Below are 16,101 nucleotides of genomic sequence, written 5' to 3'. Positions count from 1 at the left end.
GGAGTTATTATAGAACAGAAAAGCTAGCACAAAAGAGCCCGGGAGCTGAGCTGAGATGCAATAGTGTTATGAGGAACAGAGCTAGATCCATATCCATCACTTAGAGAAACCAAAGCTCTGGATTCAGCCAGCATCCTTGTAAGTACCAAAAGAAGACACAGATTCCCAAGGCTCCCAGAAGTCCTCAGTTTCCATTTTTATGTTGAGGAATAGATGTTCCAAGGAGCAGAGTGGCATAGTTAGTATAGCCTTTGGCACCTGGACTGAAACGTAGCTAGGCAAATGAATGCTCTCACCTCTGCTCTCTTCCACCTTCACAGCCTACAGCCCTGAAGTACTTACTCCACCTGCACACTCACTAGGGACATCTTGAAGCCTGTGGACCCAACAGGACCTTGGAGCTTCTGACAATCCAGCTGCCAAAGACATCTGCAGAGCCCGTTTAGAAAGTCTGGTCCTACTGTTCTTACTAATGTTCTATGAGCATGCTACTAGAAGGTACTCCTTTGTCAAAGTATTGTCTTCTTTTACTAAATGCTATTCTTGCGTTATTTTTCTACTGGTAACGTATGTGTTTGAATGTGGGAGAGAATAATCAAGGAAACAGATTTGGAAGAACAGATTTTATTGACACAGCTCAGACTTTGGACAGTACACATTATTTGATGGCAGCTCTTCATCTATTTGCCTTTCTATGAGAACAGATAGACTTGCATATCTCTTTCAATTAGAGACAGTGTTCTGCTCCCATCTATGCCAGCAAAATCCACCAAAACTCAGTGGAACAGTACTGGCAAAAGACCTTGGACTTAGGTGATTTACTTCGATGAAGAAGAACCTGATGAAAGAGAGAATACAGAAAATATAGTCCATGGGGGCTAAGAATAGTAGCACTGCAGTGCTATACATTAGTGACTCTTGTCTTGTAGGTTGTGGACTGGTGGCAGTCTGAGAGACATGGACATTGGAAAGTGGTCCATGAGATGATCGCAGAGGAAAAATTAAAAAACAAAGGTGCTCTCGCCCAGTCATGCAAGTGAGCAAACAAACAAAATGGGAGGAAGTAAAAGGAATAAAAGAACAAAGTTTAACCTAGTTTGTATTTAGTTGTAAATGAAAAACATTGTGGCAACACTACAAAAGATGGTGCACTGGATCTTCCTCAGACAGGGTAAGTGCCCATGAAGTTTTTTTTGTAAAGACTAAATGGCATTTTCACTAAAGAAAATGATTGATATTATTATGCAACACATATTGAGAAGAATCAGCAGCACTCATGTTGTGATTAAGTCTATGATTATTACAGTTCAGGACAAATACGTATCGCAATGGCTGATGCAGAAAAAGTATAAGGAGACACGGAAGATATGCTAACAGAGTCAGGCTCCAACCTGTTTGTGACAGGAAATTCTGCTTTAGAAACCAGGGAAGAGATTTGCTGCTAACATTATTCACACTGCTTTGTTGAAAGACATGGAATTACATTGATTTACTTGTAGAGGTCTTGCCTCTTACTGTGGAAGCAACTACTGTGCTTTCGTTTGCAAGTGTATGAATTGCTTCTGTTCAAAAAATGCAGTTTTAGCCCCTCCTGCATTGTAGCATATCAGTCAGACAGTTTTCAATGAAACGTTTTTCATAGAGAAATACCAATTCTTGTTTGCCAGAGAAGGTCCATGCTAAAGAATTTAAAATTTTAAAACAAGTAGTGAAAACAAGCTTGTCAAATTATGTGAGATTTTTGTGAATTACATAACAGAATATTCCTTTTTTTTTTTTTAACATTTAAATTAATTCATTGTGAGAAGGAGGGAAAAAACCCCAAGAGTTTGTCCTGATTTTTTATTTCACAGACATATGTTGTATTTATCATAATTCAGGACAGCAAAAAAATGTAAACTATCTTGAAAATTGCCTTGGAACAGAGAAAATAGCTATAACCAGATGCCTCTGAGCTCAAAATTTATCCACTGTCTCCCACTTCGCAAGCACACTATCTCCCAGTCTTATATTGCCACACGAGGATATCAACCACAGGGGAAATCATTGTATCATCCCCTTCCTTTTCTATCACTCCATTAATTGCTCTGAGACAGCAGCTTAAGGGTTAAGAAAGAAACTTTATCAGGGACTTTGTCAAAGAAGTTTTCTGAGAACTGTTAATTTGCAGCATGCTATTTAAAGAAAACGTCTGCTCATCAGAGGATAATCTCAGAAATCTGTGGGTTTGCAAAGTGGCAGGTACCCAGCTCTCCCTTGGCTGAAACCAGCAGAGAATTACTTTCATATCTACCTCCCACGTACAGGAGCTTTTGCCTGGGTTTTTCTGTTCAGTTCCTCATGACAAGGCATTTCAGGCCGCGCATTTGAACTTCGTTGGAAGTTTCTTTATACATTTAAAATGAGGGAAGCTGAGCCAAGCGCTAAGGCTTTCAGTAGAACTAAGACATGGGTACGTGTTGTCAAATATGATGAGGGGTTGGTCTGGAGGCTTGTGCTCACTATTTCCAGGCTCAAATGTTAGTGTTTTCTATTAGCACAGCCATGCCATCCCTTCAGTCATTCCTGTTGTCCCTCTTTGAACATTTCCTGGCTTTGCTAAATATCATTTCCAGATGAAAGGACCAGAACTGAACAGTTTTTCAAGCTGTGGGAATACAAGGGATTTAAGCGTCTAAGTTATTTTATAATCCAATAAATAAATAGTAAGGTAGATTAATAGTGATGTGCGAGCCAATACGAATCAGCATGGCTTTGATCGCTGATCTGTGGCTGACATGCCAAAACTTATTAGTGTCCTCAAATGGATGTCCTTGTCTGGTTCACGAGCCGAAAAACTGCAGACTATGTCCATTACTTGCTCTCTCAGGCCTGCAGGTTACCCCTGATTAATTTTGCCTTTGATGTTTAGTACAAATCTCTGCTCTTGGCAAGTACCTGGAAAGGGCATAGTGTTTACTATAGATACATTTAACTAGGCATTTTTTAGGCATTCAAAACCATAAAACTTGTGTTTGCATTTCATTAACCTAATCATTTTGTCTAGTAACATGAGTATACTTTTACTCATCTATGTCCTCTGGTTTTACCCAGAAGTAAACTGAGGGTACAATTCTGTGGTTACTAATGCCAGATCTCTGCATTCCGGATCACAAAACACACAGATAGAGGCAGTTCAAGCAGGGGCACATTTCCACACTTTGCACGGGCACTGCCAGATCAGCCGGACTAGACAAGAGGACCTTATCTCTGCATGCGTCACCTGCAGCTGGCTCTTATTTCGGATTGCCGTCCAGTTTTTCCAGCCGGCTGCCTTGGAAGCCACGCTGTTTCACGTGGGGTGTTTTCAACAGTGCTCCGGGAAGGAGAGATGAAAGGGAGCCGAGTTATTCTGTTCACAAGGCCAGGCAGAACCTCAGGAAACTCCCTGCCAAAAGCAGTTGTGCGTCACACTTCTGTCACCATTTGCACCTCAGCCCTGTCCGGTTTATCTCCACAAAGGGCAATCCTTGTAGCAGAAGCAGCAGACACATGGACCTAGGCTTGTTCAAGCCCTACAAAGCTGTATGGAAATTACCTGTATGAGGAGTGAGCTTTCCTACTCGCTGTGAACCGCACTCAGCTGGAAGCAGTACATATGAAGAGGCAAGACTGACCTGTGTCTCTGTCTTCTTCTTCTTTCTCGTGTAACCAGCAGTAGCTTGCTTTCCCATGCCAGGAAGTAGCGGTTGCTGGGACTGTTGCCCTCTGCCTTGCCGGGAGTTTAATATTCCTGTTTGCACCTTCTCAGCTGCTTGCACTGTGAGAGGAAAAATTATGAAGGATGTTAGTGGGAATTCTGATGAGGTGGTACTTTGCAGTCACCCGTATCTTTGAGAAGTGTTCAGGATCAGCTCAGCTGAGGGTGAGGACAGCGTGACTTTGTGTTCTCTCTGTCTCAGGGTTTATCTGCAATGGCCCTGTCTTTGTTGATTGAAAATTATTCCTGATCTGCATGATGTCAGGGTGAGGTTGGCAGCCCGCAGGAAAAGCACTTCACACAATGGTTGTGTTTGCCTGCTTTCCATTTTTTCCCCTCAGTAAGCTTGGCTAGAATCTCTGCCTCCTAAAGCAGCAACAGACAGACCTGATCACTGAATTGAGGACAGACGAATAATAACTAATAATAAGCTCTGCAGTACAGCAAGGGGCCTGAAAGTAGAAACCTCTACATCAGTAGAGCTGGAATGGAAAATTTCATTAATGAAAAATTGGTTTGGAATTTATGCTCATCTGTGCGAGCAGCTGGGCTTGCTGGAAGCACGGGGGATGCAGCTACTTTATTAGTTAGACCTTTTCCTCTCCTCCCTTGTTTTAATTAAATGAAGACATTTGATACAAAAACCTTTTAACATCTCTCCCAATCACCCGTAGGTACAGGCAGGAAGCTCATCCTGTGCTGAGTGTTGCTGGCAGTCACTCAAGGGCTGGTTATTGCCGCTGTCAGCAGCAACATGTGTCATGAATTCAGGCAGGCTTTTGTTCTGATGCCTGTATTCACAGGCACAAGAAACTGCACAGAAATCAGAGGGCATTGTAATAACTTTGCTTCCTCCCGCCCTGCTTCTGCTGTCAGAGCTTGTGAATTCATTGGAGTAAGTCAGCTAGGTATAAAATGCTTAAAAGACAAAGAACTCAAAATATACACCTATATAAACACTTGCATGTATGTATATAGGTATATAAAAATGCATGCATAATATACAAGAAATGTGTGTATACAGAGAGGATTTCAGCTGGTGTCTACCCTCAAATACCTGTTCAACATACATGTCCCTCCGCAAGCCTTTGCAGTGTCGAACAGATAGAATTCTTGCACTTCCAGTCCATTCCAGTACAGTATGTGTCATTTTTGTTTGGTAGTAAATTTGAAGACGACTTATAAGCTTGCCTGCTTTTTACTTCTACATAGCAAATTAACTGCTAGGTCTTCAGTGCAGTTCTTTTGCTTTTACTGTGCTTAGTTACAGACTTAAATCAGAGTGATTGGCCCAATTGTCTCTAGAACATAGAACTGGCATGTAGTAATTGTGTTCTTTTCAGTTTTTAAGTGTTTGTATGACATCCTAGCTCTGCCAGAAAAATCTAATAGGAAATAATAAGCCCAACTGAGCTCTGTGTAGCTCCGCTGAATTTGAATTGAGCTACCTCAAGGAAAAATTAGGGTTTTAATTATGATTATTACTCTGTCTTATTATTTTCTCTTCATAATATCATGGTGATTTTAAAACATAATCAATAGACACTTGTCTGGAATCCTACCGAGTACAACACAAGCACACGAGGGACAGGAACTCCATTTGTATAGCAAATGTAGAGCTCAGCAGAGCACATAAATCCACACAAAACTCAAGGCATACATTTACATTCTGTTGCCTTATTTGGGACTTAATGGGTACGTCTGGGTACTTTGTCTACTCAAGTCCTGATAGACTAAGTCAGCACTGTCAGGGACAATGAAATATGGAAATGTCCTATTCCCCCCACACACCTGTGAGACCTTCTGGTTTCTACCATAACCCAGAAGCACAACCGCTGTAAGAAGGATTCTGCCATGATATTTGATTCACTTAGAAACTGCGCTGGAGAAATCTGGTTATGTGGAACACATAGTCCATTTTTTTTCAGATACGACATTTTCAGATAAGCGTTATGTACCAGGTGCTCATCCAATGTACAGCAAAGCGCCTTAAGAGGAAAGTGAAACAGTAACGTGACAAACATATTCTAGGCAAGTAGCTGGGAACACCACATAAAAATTTCAATCAGCATTATTTCATGCTAGGTTTATGCAAGTGTGGAGTCAGACCTCACAAATGTGGGATGTGACAGTTCTATTCTGATCCATGTGCCTATTCATATGATACTGGCATTAACTCATACTAAGTTAGAAAGCACCTTTCATTCACGTTCTGAATTTGTCCAGCCCCATCTGTGTCACTGGCATGATTTGTTACTTCTTCTGGACCAGAGCTTGGCAGAGGGATGCACCTGTTTTTCATACAACAAATCCCATTTTCAAGCCACTTTGTAACAGCTGGGAGTAATTTTCTGTTATCACAATTCTATATAAATAATGAAACAGTTGAGGAAATAGGTCACAGAATGTTGGGTGGTTGTCTAACTATCACAGTTCATAGGCAGTCTAACAGAACCGTGGGCAAGTGGGGTTTTTTGTGAAAGCACTTCCTCAATCATGTTCCACAGGCCAGTGGTTGCATGTGAATTTAATTGCTTGGATGCTTGGCATGTTAAGAAAAAATACTTTTCTTCATTTTGGATGCATATGCTGGTAGTGGAGTTAGTAGCAGAGAAAAGACTCAGAAGTTTAGGAGCTTCTAGTACGACTTTAATACTGTGTTTGTCGGTTATCTGTGAATAATGTGAAATCTGAGACTATTTCACCACTGATTCACAAATTAAAAATGGGAGCGTGGGCTAAATGCATCAGATGAAGTATTCATACTGCATAATTCAAGTATTGGAAAGGCAATATTCCCATCAGTTTCAAAGGATTTGTTGTGTGTGTTTTGGTTTGCCTTCGTCTCTTTTTTTTTTCTTCTTTCTTTTCTCTTTGCCTTTTTTTTTACATAACCCTGCTCTCATCACTAGATATATAACAGCTTTCAGCTCTGAAGAAATAACAGTCGCTCCCGCCCTACATATCAACAACCTTTGGTCAACAGATAGATTTAACATTTCATGGTATCCATACTATTAATTTATGATTGCAGGGAAACTGAGGCAGAATCCCTTTAAAACCTTCTGATGCAGTTTTTATATAAAGAATTTTTTTTTTTTACTACCACTTCTCTTCTTCAGTGGGAAAAGAATGATCATATTTTATGGGCAGTAATACATACAATCCCCATATTCTCAGGGGGGCATTTGATATTCTTTCTTAGCGTTAAGAGAAATGACTGCAAAAACCCTGTTGACAGCTCCATTATGTTCAGCTCACTATGAACCAGTCTTCCAGTTTTCAAACACGCCAGAAACAAGCGTGAATATCCTGTTATTACTATGCATGGGGAAAGCACTGAAAAAATGGAGATCTGGGTCAGCAAGGCTTGCGCACATGAAAAAAAAACACCCCTTTGTGCTTCAAATGTAAGCAGCAGATCACTCCTAATTCCTTATTTAAAGTGATTTTTCCAATCATTGCCATGATTAAGAAGATGAGAAGAACTAAATCAGACCCAAATCTTCTGCCTAACAGAGGAGTCTGTGGAAGCTATAGAGGCAGCTCACTGCAAGCAGATTTGGGAGCAGTCTTCTGTTATGTTTCAGTTTGATCTCTAATGATTACAAATAGGCTTAAAGTTTAATGTCCTTTTCAGAAGGTGTTAGCGTTCACTGTTACACTTGTGGCTGTGGTTCAAGGTATTATTTGCAAACTTGTATTGTAGTCATGCTTCAGCATATCCTGATGCAATATGAAATTTAGCTGGGAAATATTTCCAAGGTCATTTTCCTAAAATCAACCACTTTCAAGACTGACTTTTAATTTTCAAGGTCTTCTTCCCACAATTAAATAGAAATTTTTCAGTGCATCATTTCCCTTGCCCTTCTCCCCACTCTACGCTCTCCTTCAGTACTCAAAAGAAAAATCAAAGAATAAATGTTTGATTTAAAAATGTCCATCTGCAGCCAACAGAATGGAACTACTTTGATTTTTGTGAGAACTTATGGTCCTGGTGTGCTCAGCTGGAGAGATAGGGAGAAAGGAAAACATCGTTCACTGCCTCTCCCTGATTTTTCAACCAAACACTCTTTAAGGATTTGGGAGGTTCCCCCCCAGGCAGAAAACCTCCAGAAATGTCTATCTCCTGTCCATGTATTTGTCAGGTGGGGATGGTTCCCCAAACAGCTCAAAATTTCTTGCTTGCACTTTTACCAGTGGCTAGTCTAGTAAACATTCTTTCAGATTTTCTATATTACCGTATTTTAATGCCTCATACAAATACAAAGAGCAGGTGCATTTTGATCAGACATACAGCAGTGACTCTTTCTTTATCACTGCCAAGTTTCTACCACTGATATAGGAAGTGTGGTGGGCATAATCATCACGTACAAACTGGGGGTCAGACCACTGGTGTTTGGTGCCCATTAGAGCACCAGTCTGCAAGATCCCAAAGTCAGGAGCAGGGATTGAAGATCCAGAGCCCCAGCAATGCCCAGGATTTTGGTAGAGACCCAATTAGCAGCGTTCACGTGCACATCTCTTGACCCATAACGGGGCTGATGCCCACAGCCCCGTGAAAGACAACCTGAGGTCGCCACATCTGGATCTGTGCTCATTCATACAGGCTGCCGGGGTGGAGCGACCGAGTGTGAGCCTCAGCAGCCAGAAATCACCACGAGAGCCGAGCAGGCGGTGCTCTGAGCTACCCGAATCCACATCTCAGGAACTGCCAGGAGCACTCACCTGAGACACAGGTGCTCCTGCCACATGTGTCCCTGGCTGGGCTCCTTGGCAGCTCCGCAATGACGGCAGACAGCTGGGCTGTATAACTGGCCCCAGGAGAAGGTTAATCCTCTTTGTTCAAACAGCTGGATGCGTGGTACTGACACCGTACTCAGAACAAAGAGGAAAAAGAGCAAAGGGTTTAATCTGCTCTGACACAGCAGTGTTCGTTTATATACAGAAGGCAACTTGTTGATGAAAACAGGTACTGCAGAGTGATGACTCCTCACTCGCTTAATTTTGCCTGTAATTTATGAATGATATCTGATTTCAAGACATTAAAGAACAGTATGGCTAATCCAAGGAAGGCACCTTTTTTCCACAGAGTGCTGTCTGACCTCTTGTGCTAAATATTAGTAACTGAACACATATCCAGTACACCATACTGGATTTTAGAAATTTAATACTTCTACCGTCAGTAATAGACATCAAATAATGCCCGCATATACCGAGGTAACCCAAATTCTTCCTCCAGGGTAAACTGTTTACTAAAGAAAACCACTTCTACCTCCTCTCCTTCAGTATGCAGGACTGCAAATCTGTATCAGTTCATTACAAATAAAAGAGTCACTTCCTTCTGAAGCATCACAGATGTGCAACAGAAAGTACTGATCATGATACACCATTGGTGCCTAACAGGGAATGAAACAAAACGTGGGCTTAACTGAAAAGCTTGGGAGCCAACAGATTTGGCATTTCTACTGAAATGTATAAATTCTCACTCAACCTTTCATTTCCTGTGACTGTAAAAGGGATTTTTGCTATTGACTTCCATGGCAACAGAACCAGGCTGCTGATGTCTTTTGACTCAGTTTCCCAGACAATAAAATGGAAAGGACTTTACCTCTTTCATGGGCGTATAAACACACAAGTGCTGGCCCTGCACACTGAGATCCCTGTATTCGATTCCAGAGTGTTATTGAATCTGATTGATGCAGCTCATTACTGGGCTGTAGGCCAGACCAGCTTTTAAGTCCTTTTCCATGGCAGCAAATTTTGGCTGTATAACAAACACAGCCATACTTATAAGCAGATCCGTCATAAACGCAACACATCTGTGATCACAAAAGCGTAAGTTTATAGAGCAAAGCAGAAGGAGTGGTGAGGGGGAAGGACTGGACCCCTGTTGGTGTTGGTGGTAAGCCCTGGTCAGTAGGGCACGTGTTCTTGTCCCACGTGAGGGAGGACTTCTACATTTCTTTCCTTGCTGTCAGGTTGCTGCTGTGTCTACCCGTGAAACATCTAAGCAGGAACATGTCTGCATGACTGGTGCATGAGGGTGCACGCTTATCCATGGGTGGATTGCAAAGGTGCTTGAGGGGAACACAAGCACTCAGATCACATTGTAATATGAATTCTCCATATGTGCTTTAGCTAATGATCATTTCTTCTTTGTTGGGGATATTTACATATTCTACTCAGTTAAAAGAAAAAAAAAGAAACCATGAATCCTTTCAAAACTTAAATAAGCTTGACATAAACAAGGCCAGGATAAAACTCATATTCAAAGGTATTGGCAGGAGATTCATGTCGGGTAAAAGACTGTTGGTTCATCCTGTCTCACTTTCCAAAACATTTTTATTACTGCGTTACTTTTCCCATTTTCTATATCTTCACTCTTGCATAATGTAGTTTAAGGAGTGGAATTTAGTTTACTTCAGCCCTAGGGCCCCACCCTGTCATGTTTCATTACATCAGGTTTTATAATCATCATATATATTTTTCACCCTAATCTTACACAAACTGTTCTCTCTTGCTATTTACATTTTAATATACACTTTAGCTTCTGCAAATTTCTTTCAACTTTCTATTGCCTGCATTTATGTAGGACCTCCAAATATTGCTGCTTTGCCATGGAAAATTCAGTGGCACAGGTACATAACTATGATAACTATGACCTTGTCCCAGAGCTGACACAATATGGAAATCTGACCTTCACTTATGCTGCCACGGAGGGGCTCCCTGATGATGGAGCTTTAGCAGTTCTCAGCACAAGGAATAGCTGAGTTTTTCTACTCCTGTGTGACCTAGAGCTCGGCTATAAAAAATGTGCCATCTGCTGAAAGGTCGTGCTCTGACTGAACATCCCCAAGGACTACTTTTTCCATTCAAGCTATGTCTACATCGCTAAAGGCATCTGTCTCAGGGACCTACCCTGAGCAGCCAGGCATAGTACCGTAGAGCGGCTCGTATCCAGACTGCACAGCACTGACAGCTTCTGGAGAAACTTAAACTTATTTTTATCACCTATTATGAGCCCCATATATTCATGGGTCCTCTATAGGCACCCTTGGGATGATTACTATTGTATATGTGATTTATCAATTCAAGGTGCCTGAAACATCATGGCACACCAAACGTGTTTTTCATACCATGATTTAAGCATGTGTGACACGGGGCACGGAAAAAGTGGTAGCATGGGAAATGGGGGGTACGAGACCTGTTGAGGTAATGCTGAAAGACTTTGTGCAGTAGAAAGAACCAAGTCCAGTGTGGAGGGGTCCAAACTGCTGTCCAGTGAAGGGCCACAAAGATGATTAAGGGATTGGAGCATCTCTCCTATGAAAAGAGGATGAGACTGCTCAGCCTGGAAAAGAGAAGGCTTATGGGGGGAATATTATCAATATATATAAATACCTGAAGGAAGGCTGCAAAGAGGATAGAGCTTCAGTAGCACCCAGTGCAAGACCAGAGGCAATGGGCACAAACTGAAACTCAGGAGGTTCCCTCTGAACATCAGGAAACCCACTTTCACTGTGAGGGTGATCAAGCAGTGGCACAGGTTGCCCAGGGAGGTGGTGGAGTCTCCATCCTTGGAGATATTCAAAAACCATCTGGACATGGTTCTGGGCAACCTGGTCTAGGTGACCCTGTTTGAGCAGAGGGGTTGGGCAAGATGACCTCCAGAGGTCCCTTCCAACCTCAAGCACTCTGTGGTTCTGTGCAACCTTTACCAGGACTGAATTACCTGAAAACACTAAACATTACCTTTTCATGTTCAAAAGAAATCAGGTTTCTAGACATGTAGTAGAAAAAATGATGCTTATTAAAGACAAAACAATTTAAATGTTTTTAAGTACATAACTCAGCCTTCTGCACTGAAAGTTTAATCTAAAACTGGAATGTGACAGAGAATATATAAGTTAGTAAGTTTTCAGGGGAATTCACAAGTCTGGCCAAAGCTCATATTTTTTATCTGTTGGCCCAGCATGCCTGGCTAAAATTAGGACTGATTTCTCTTCACCTCTGAAATAATGAGACATACGACATTAAAGTAAAACTTGAAAGCTTTACAAAAGAAGAGTAATGATTCCACATTTGCAGCAAAAATTAATTTTAAAATCATGGCATGAGCTACTATCTTGATTTTGTAGGGAAAGATGGAACTCATCAAAACAAAGTTGGTGATCAATTTCATCTTTTGCAAGGAAAAGAAAGAACAGAATGAAGGAAATGCAAATAAAAAACATGACCCCTTAGCACTGATTGTGCTGGTAAGACTCCTCTCTGTGGTTCTCCATACCTGTCAGCACCCTCTTTAAGTGTAAAGCATAAGAGTAATGTATTTTTTAAATGCTTAAACTACATTTTATTTTATCTTTCTCTGGAGGTGCAAAGTTTGCTGGCAATTACTTTCTACCCACAGCTTGCAGGATTCATGCCAAAACCCTCCTCCACATGGGGAGGTATTTCAGCTGCGTTTACTGAAATCAGCACATTTCCTTTAAAGTTGCTGTGGCCTTTAATCGAGATATCTCCTTTTTGTATTTTGTTTTTGTTAAGCTGACACAAAGGGCAGAAGTTCACATCACTGAATGAGAAACTTCCCAGTTTTTCCTGAGATAGTTTTGTAGTCATCACTTTTTCTCAGTACATCCAGCATTATACATCCATCTATTCATATCATTCTTTTAGCTATCTACCCATGCATATCCATACCATATACATCTACTATCTATGTTCATTCATTCATTCATGTAAAGAGGCATTCATCATAAGAAATCAAAATGCCTTCCAATGCTAAAAGTTTTGACAGTATTTCCTCTCTTACGTTCACTACCATGGAGAGCTGCGTATATCGGGGCAATTTGACTGAGATCTATGGGCTAAGATTTCATGAGCTAAGTAACACAAACCCTGATGGATACTGTGCAGCATGAGAATCCGTTTCAGGCTGATCTCTCCTCTCTGTTTCCATTGGGCAGCCTCAGTGATGTTAAAAGCTTTTCTAATACTAGTTTTCTAAGTGAGGTGCCACAAGGCTAGTAGAGAGTTGTTGATGGGAAAAAGGATGGAAACTAAGACATAGGACACACAGCTAAGCAGCGTACAAATCTCTGCTCAAAGACAGCTAGCTAACATTAAAGGGCAATCACTGTTGCAAAGAAAAGTACTGGTGACGGGCAGCTGGCTAACATCAAACACAGAAATGTTGTTCAAAAGAATCCTCTTTTAGTGAAGCACTCTTTTAGAGCATGAGGATGACCAGACCAGTATAGAGCTAACAAATCCTGAACAAGGACCTAAAAGGAAAACAGTACAGCGAGCACTCACAGATGCAGTGTGTAAACCTAAAAGTAGCTATAATCTTGATGCTGCTCCAGAAGCACACTTCTGTGAATGTAATAAAGAGTAATTTCCCTTAAATTGAACCAATCTGTTCTTAGATCAAAATGAAACAATTCCCAGGACTAATCTTTATCAATCTCTGTTGTACTGTCCATTGTCTACCTAGCAGATTCTCCAGCCTTCCACTATCAATTTCCTTCAATCCATTTAAAGAAACTATATACATATATTCATAAAACCCAGTTTTCAATCAAAGGCATATGGTGAAAGAGAAGATGTTTAAAATGCAAAATCAGAAGTGGTTTGTATTTTCTTCAGGAGTCATATGAGGTCCAAATTTAAATCTAGCTTTCAGTCATAAGTCATCCCCATGGTACAACAGTGAACTGTATCACCATAACTGAATGTCCACACCACTGGAAAGAACTTGTTATACAAACCCAGATCTGAAATCCAAATCTAGATACAAGAACCTCTCTTGTCTTCTTACTGGCCAAGAAGCAAGAATGAGTCAACTGATAAGGATAAAAGGACAAACAAGAATTGCGGCCCCACACAGAAATTCTTCCTTCCTCTTTTTGTATCTTCATGTCTTTAGTAAGTTCATCATTATCTCCCACTGTAGTTTTCACAGTAAGTCATACCTATTGCTTCTCAGGGGAATCCATCCAGGATTTCTTCCTGAACCCTGTTCTTTACAACTGATGTCTCTCCCTCAGACCCATAGCCTTACAGTATGGATATTCACATCAGCATGATTTCTGGGGCAATTTCCTCTGATCTCTGAAGTAATTTCCTCTGACTTTGTTGTTCAAGAATGAAGGACTACCAAGATATTTGGCTTTTTTTTTTTTTTTTGTATTCCTGGAAACAGCAGGAATGCCTGGGAATGAAGATAATTATGGGAGATAATTTGCCCAAGAGGGGAAAATGCATTTTCTGAACAGCGATATGAATGTGGAAGGGAAGAAATCAACAGTCAGTAAAAGCTGATGCTTGAGCGTGCAGTCAAATATAGGGGAAAAGGTGTTTACTCCATTGCCTGAGATTGTTATTCAAATGACGTTATCTCTACTTGTCTCCAAGTTTATGCTTATCAAGAAGAGGAGCAGTATGCCATGTTGACTTCTACTGAGGCAATTTAAAAAAATGCGTGCTGAGAGAATAGTCATACATTCCTCCAAGGAAGGATTTTGTTGTAGTGGTTCCAATATTTCTCAGATGGGACAAATTTTCAATAGTATAGGTTCTCTTCTAAGAGTACAGCCCATTTCCTTCTGTTTGTAAATTCATGTGCTCTGTAGTCAGAAAGGACCACTATGACCATCTAGTTTGAAAATTTTTGCACAGAGGCCATGGATTTTTTTTTCCTAGAGACCGGACTAAAGGGTGTCCAAAACTAAAATTTTGCCTGAAAGACTCTAGGCAATAGCAAATCTATCACCCCCTCCATGGAAATTCTTCCAATGTTTAATTAACCTTAGTGTTCAAAAGTGTGTTTTATTTCAAGCTTGAATTTGTCTGACTTCCAGCAAATTGGATTTCATTATATCTCTGTCTGCAAGACTGCAAATCTTCTCATTATCATAGCTTTCCATGTCTAAGGACCTCTACAAAATAACCAGGTAATCCTTCAATCTTCTCTTTGATAAACGAAATAGATTAAACTTCTTGAAGTTCACATGAGAAGACTTTTCCCAGTCTTTTTTTTTTTTTTTTTTTTTTTTTGGCTCTTCTTTAAAGGTTGTGTAGTTAAGTGATTTCAAAGGCTCTGGCAAACACTGGGTATTGTCTTCCTAGCAAGTAGTAAACTTAACACAGGGCGCACTGAAAATTTCAAGAGTCCACCTCAGGCATCACTAGGTGCTAGTGACCTCCTCCTCTTGGATTGCAACTGCTGTATCGGAAGCTGTAAGTAGGAGCTGTGGTTCGGGAGAGAAACATCCAGCTGACAGACATTAGTTCTGGTAGGATTTGCTTGCCTAAACATGGGTGTGCAGTCCTGTTCAGATTGCTAGGAGACATCCCACATGGCCCAAGCTGCTCTTCTGGAAAGGTTTGAGTTTCTCATATATCCTGTGTCATATCTACCGGTCCCAGGAAGCTGAATCCAATTCCTTAGGATACTTAAAATGGCACCTGAATTTTTTTTTTTTTTAAATTATTATTAATTGAATCTCACCTTCTGTGTCATGTCAGAGTAATTCAGAGAAGTTATGAAATTTAAGAGTATTCTCAGGATTGTGTCTTTCTACAGGCGCCGTACCGCTGGTGAATTTCACCAGGAAGATATAAGAAAACAATCAAACAAAAGGAGTAGAGTCGCACCTATAGATTATTTTACTAGTAAAGCTTTTGCTTGCTGATAATCTTTACTAACTATTGCATTTCCAGCTCTGCTAGTGAGAGAGTTTTAATCCACTTAAAGTGTGTCCTGTTCATTCCATATATTTTTTTTCCCCTGCAAGATGCCATGTGGTACTAAATCAAATTCCTTGGAGAAATCCAACAAATTCACTGTATCAACAAAGTTGTTTTCATTAACCTGACCCGTAATCTTGCCGAAAAAGATTAAAAGTTTGTTTGACAAGGCCTACTTTGCACAAAGCTAAGTTGCCTGATATTATTTATATTACCTCAGTAATAAAGTCCCAAATTAATTATTCCATTAACTTACCCATCACTGAATCAGCCTAAGTGGTCTACTGTTTGCTGGCATATCTTCTTTTCCTCTTTTAACATATATAAAGTATATAAATGGCTGCCCTCCAGCAATTTAGATTTTTTTTTCTTTTTCAAGAGTTATTAGATATTAACATAAGCTGTTTACAAAACTCCATAGCTTATTTACTACTCTCGCAGAAATTATATTAACCTGTTGATTTAAAATGTTTATTTTCAACACACGCTGTTAAATACTGGCCTTTTTGCGGAGGATGAGCCTTACTGTCTATCTCCATTATTGCATGTCAGGTAAATCTCCTTGTTTCTATCTAAACCTTCCCAGGCAAGAACAAAAATCAGCA

The 16,101-nt window shown here is 40.5% G+C and overlaps 1 long non-coding RNA gene across 7 annotated transcripts in view; it reads right to left on the bottom strand.

Moving 5' to 3' along the window:
• Positions 1 to 16,101, bottom strand: part of LOC129205198 (uncharacterized) — a 234,219-nt gene that overhangs the window by 29,324 nt on the left and 188,794 nt on the right. For 4 of the 7 annotated variants that reach the window (XR_008576644.1, XR_008576645.1, XR_008576647.1 and 1 more), the window contains 2 exons: positions 8,468 to 11,065; positions 643 to 3,799 (listed from right to left, as the gene is read on the bottom strand). This is a non-coding gene — a long non-coding RNA (uncharacterized LOC129205198). Of the gene's footprint in view, positions 1 to 642; positions 3,800 to 8,467; positions 11,066 to 16,101 lie in introns of those variants that run through there. The other 3 variants (XR_008576646.1, XR_008576650.1, XR_008576648.1) reach the window with 3 other exon arrangements.

The sequence above is a fragment of the Grus americana genome, chromosome 3 (assembly GCF_028858705.1).
Source record: "Grus americana isolate bGruAme1 chromosome 3, bGruAme1.mat, whole genome shotgun sequence".
Classification (NCBI taxonomy): domain Eukaryota; kingdom Metazoa; phylum Chordata; class Aves; order Gruiformes; family Gruidae; genus Grus; species Grus americana.
Note: the sequence above shows the minus strand (reverse complement) of the source record. Positions and strands in the feature narration are given on the sequence as shown.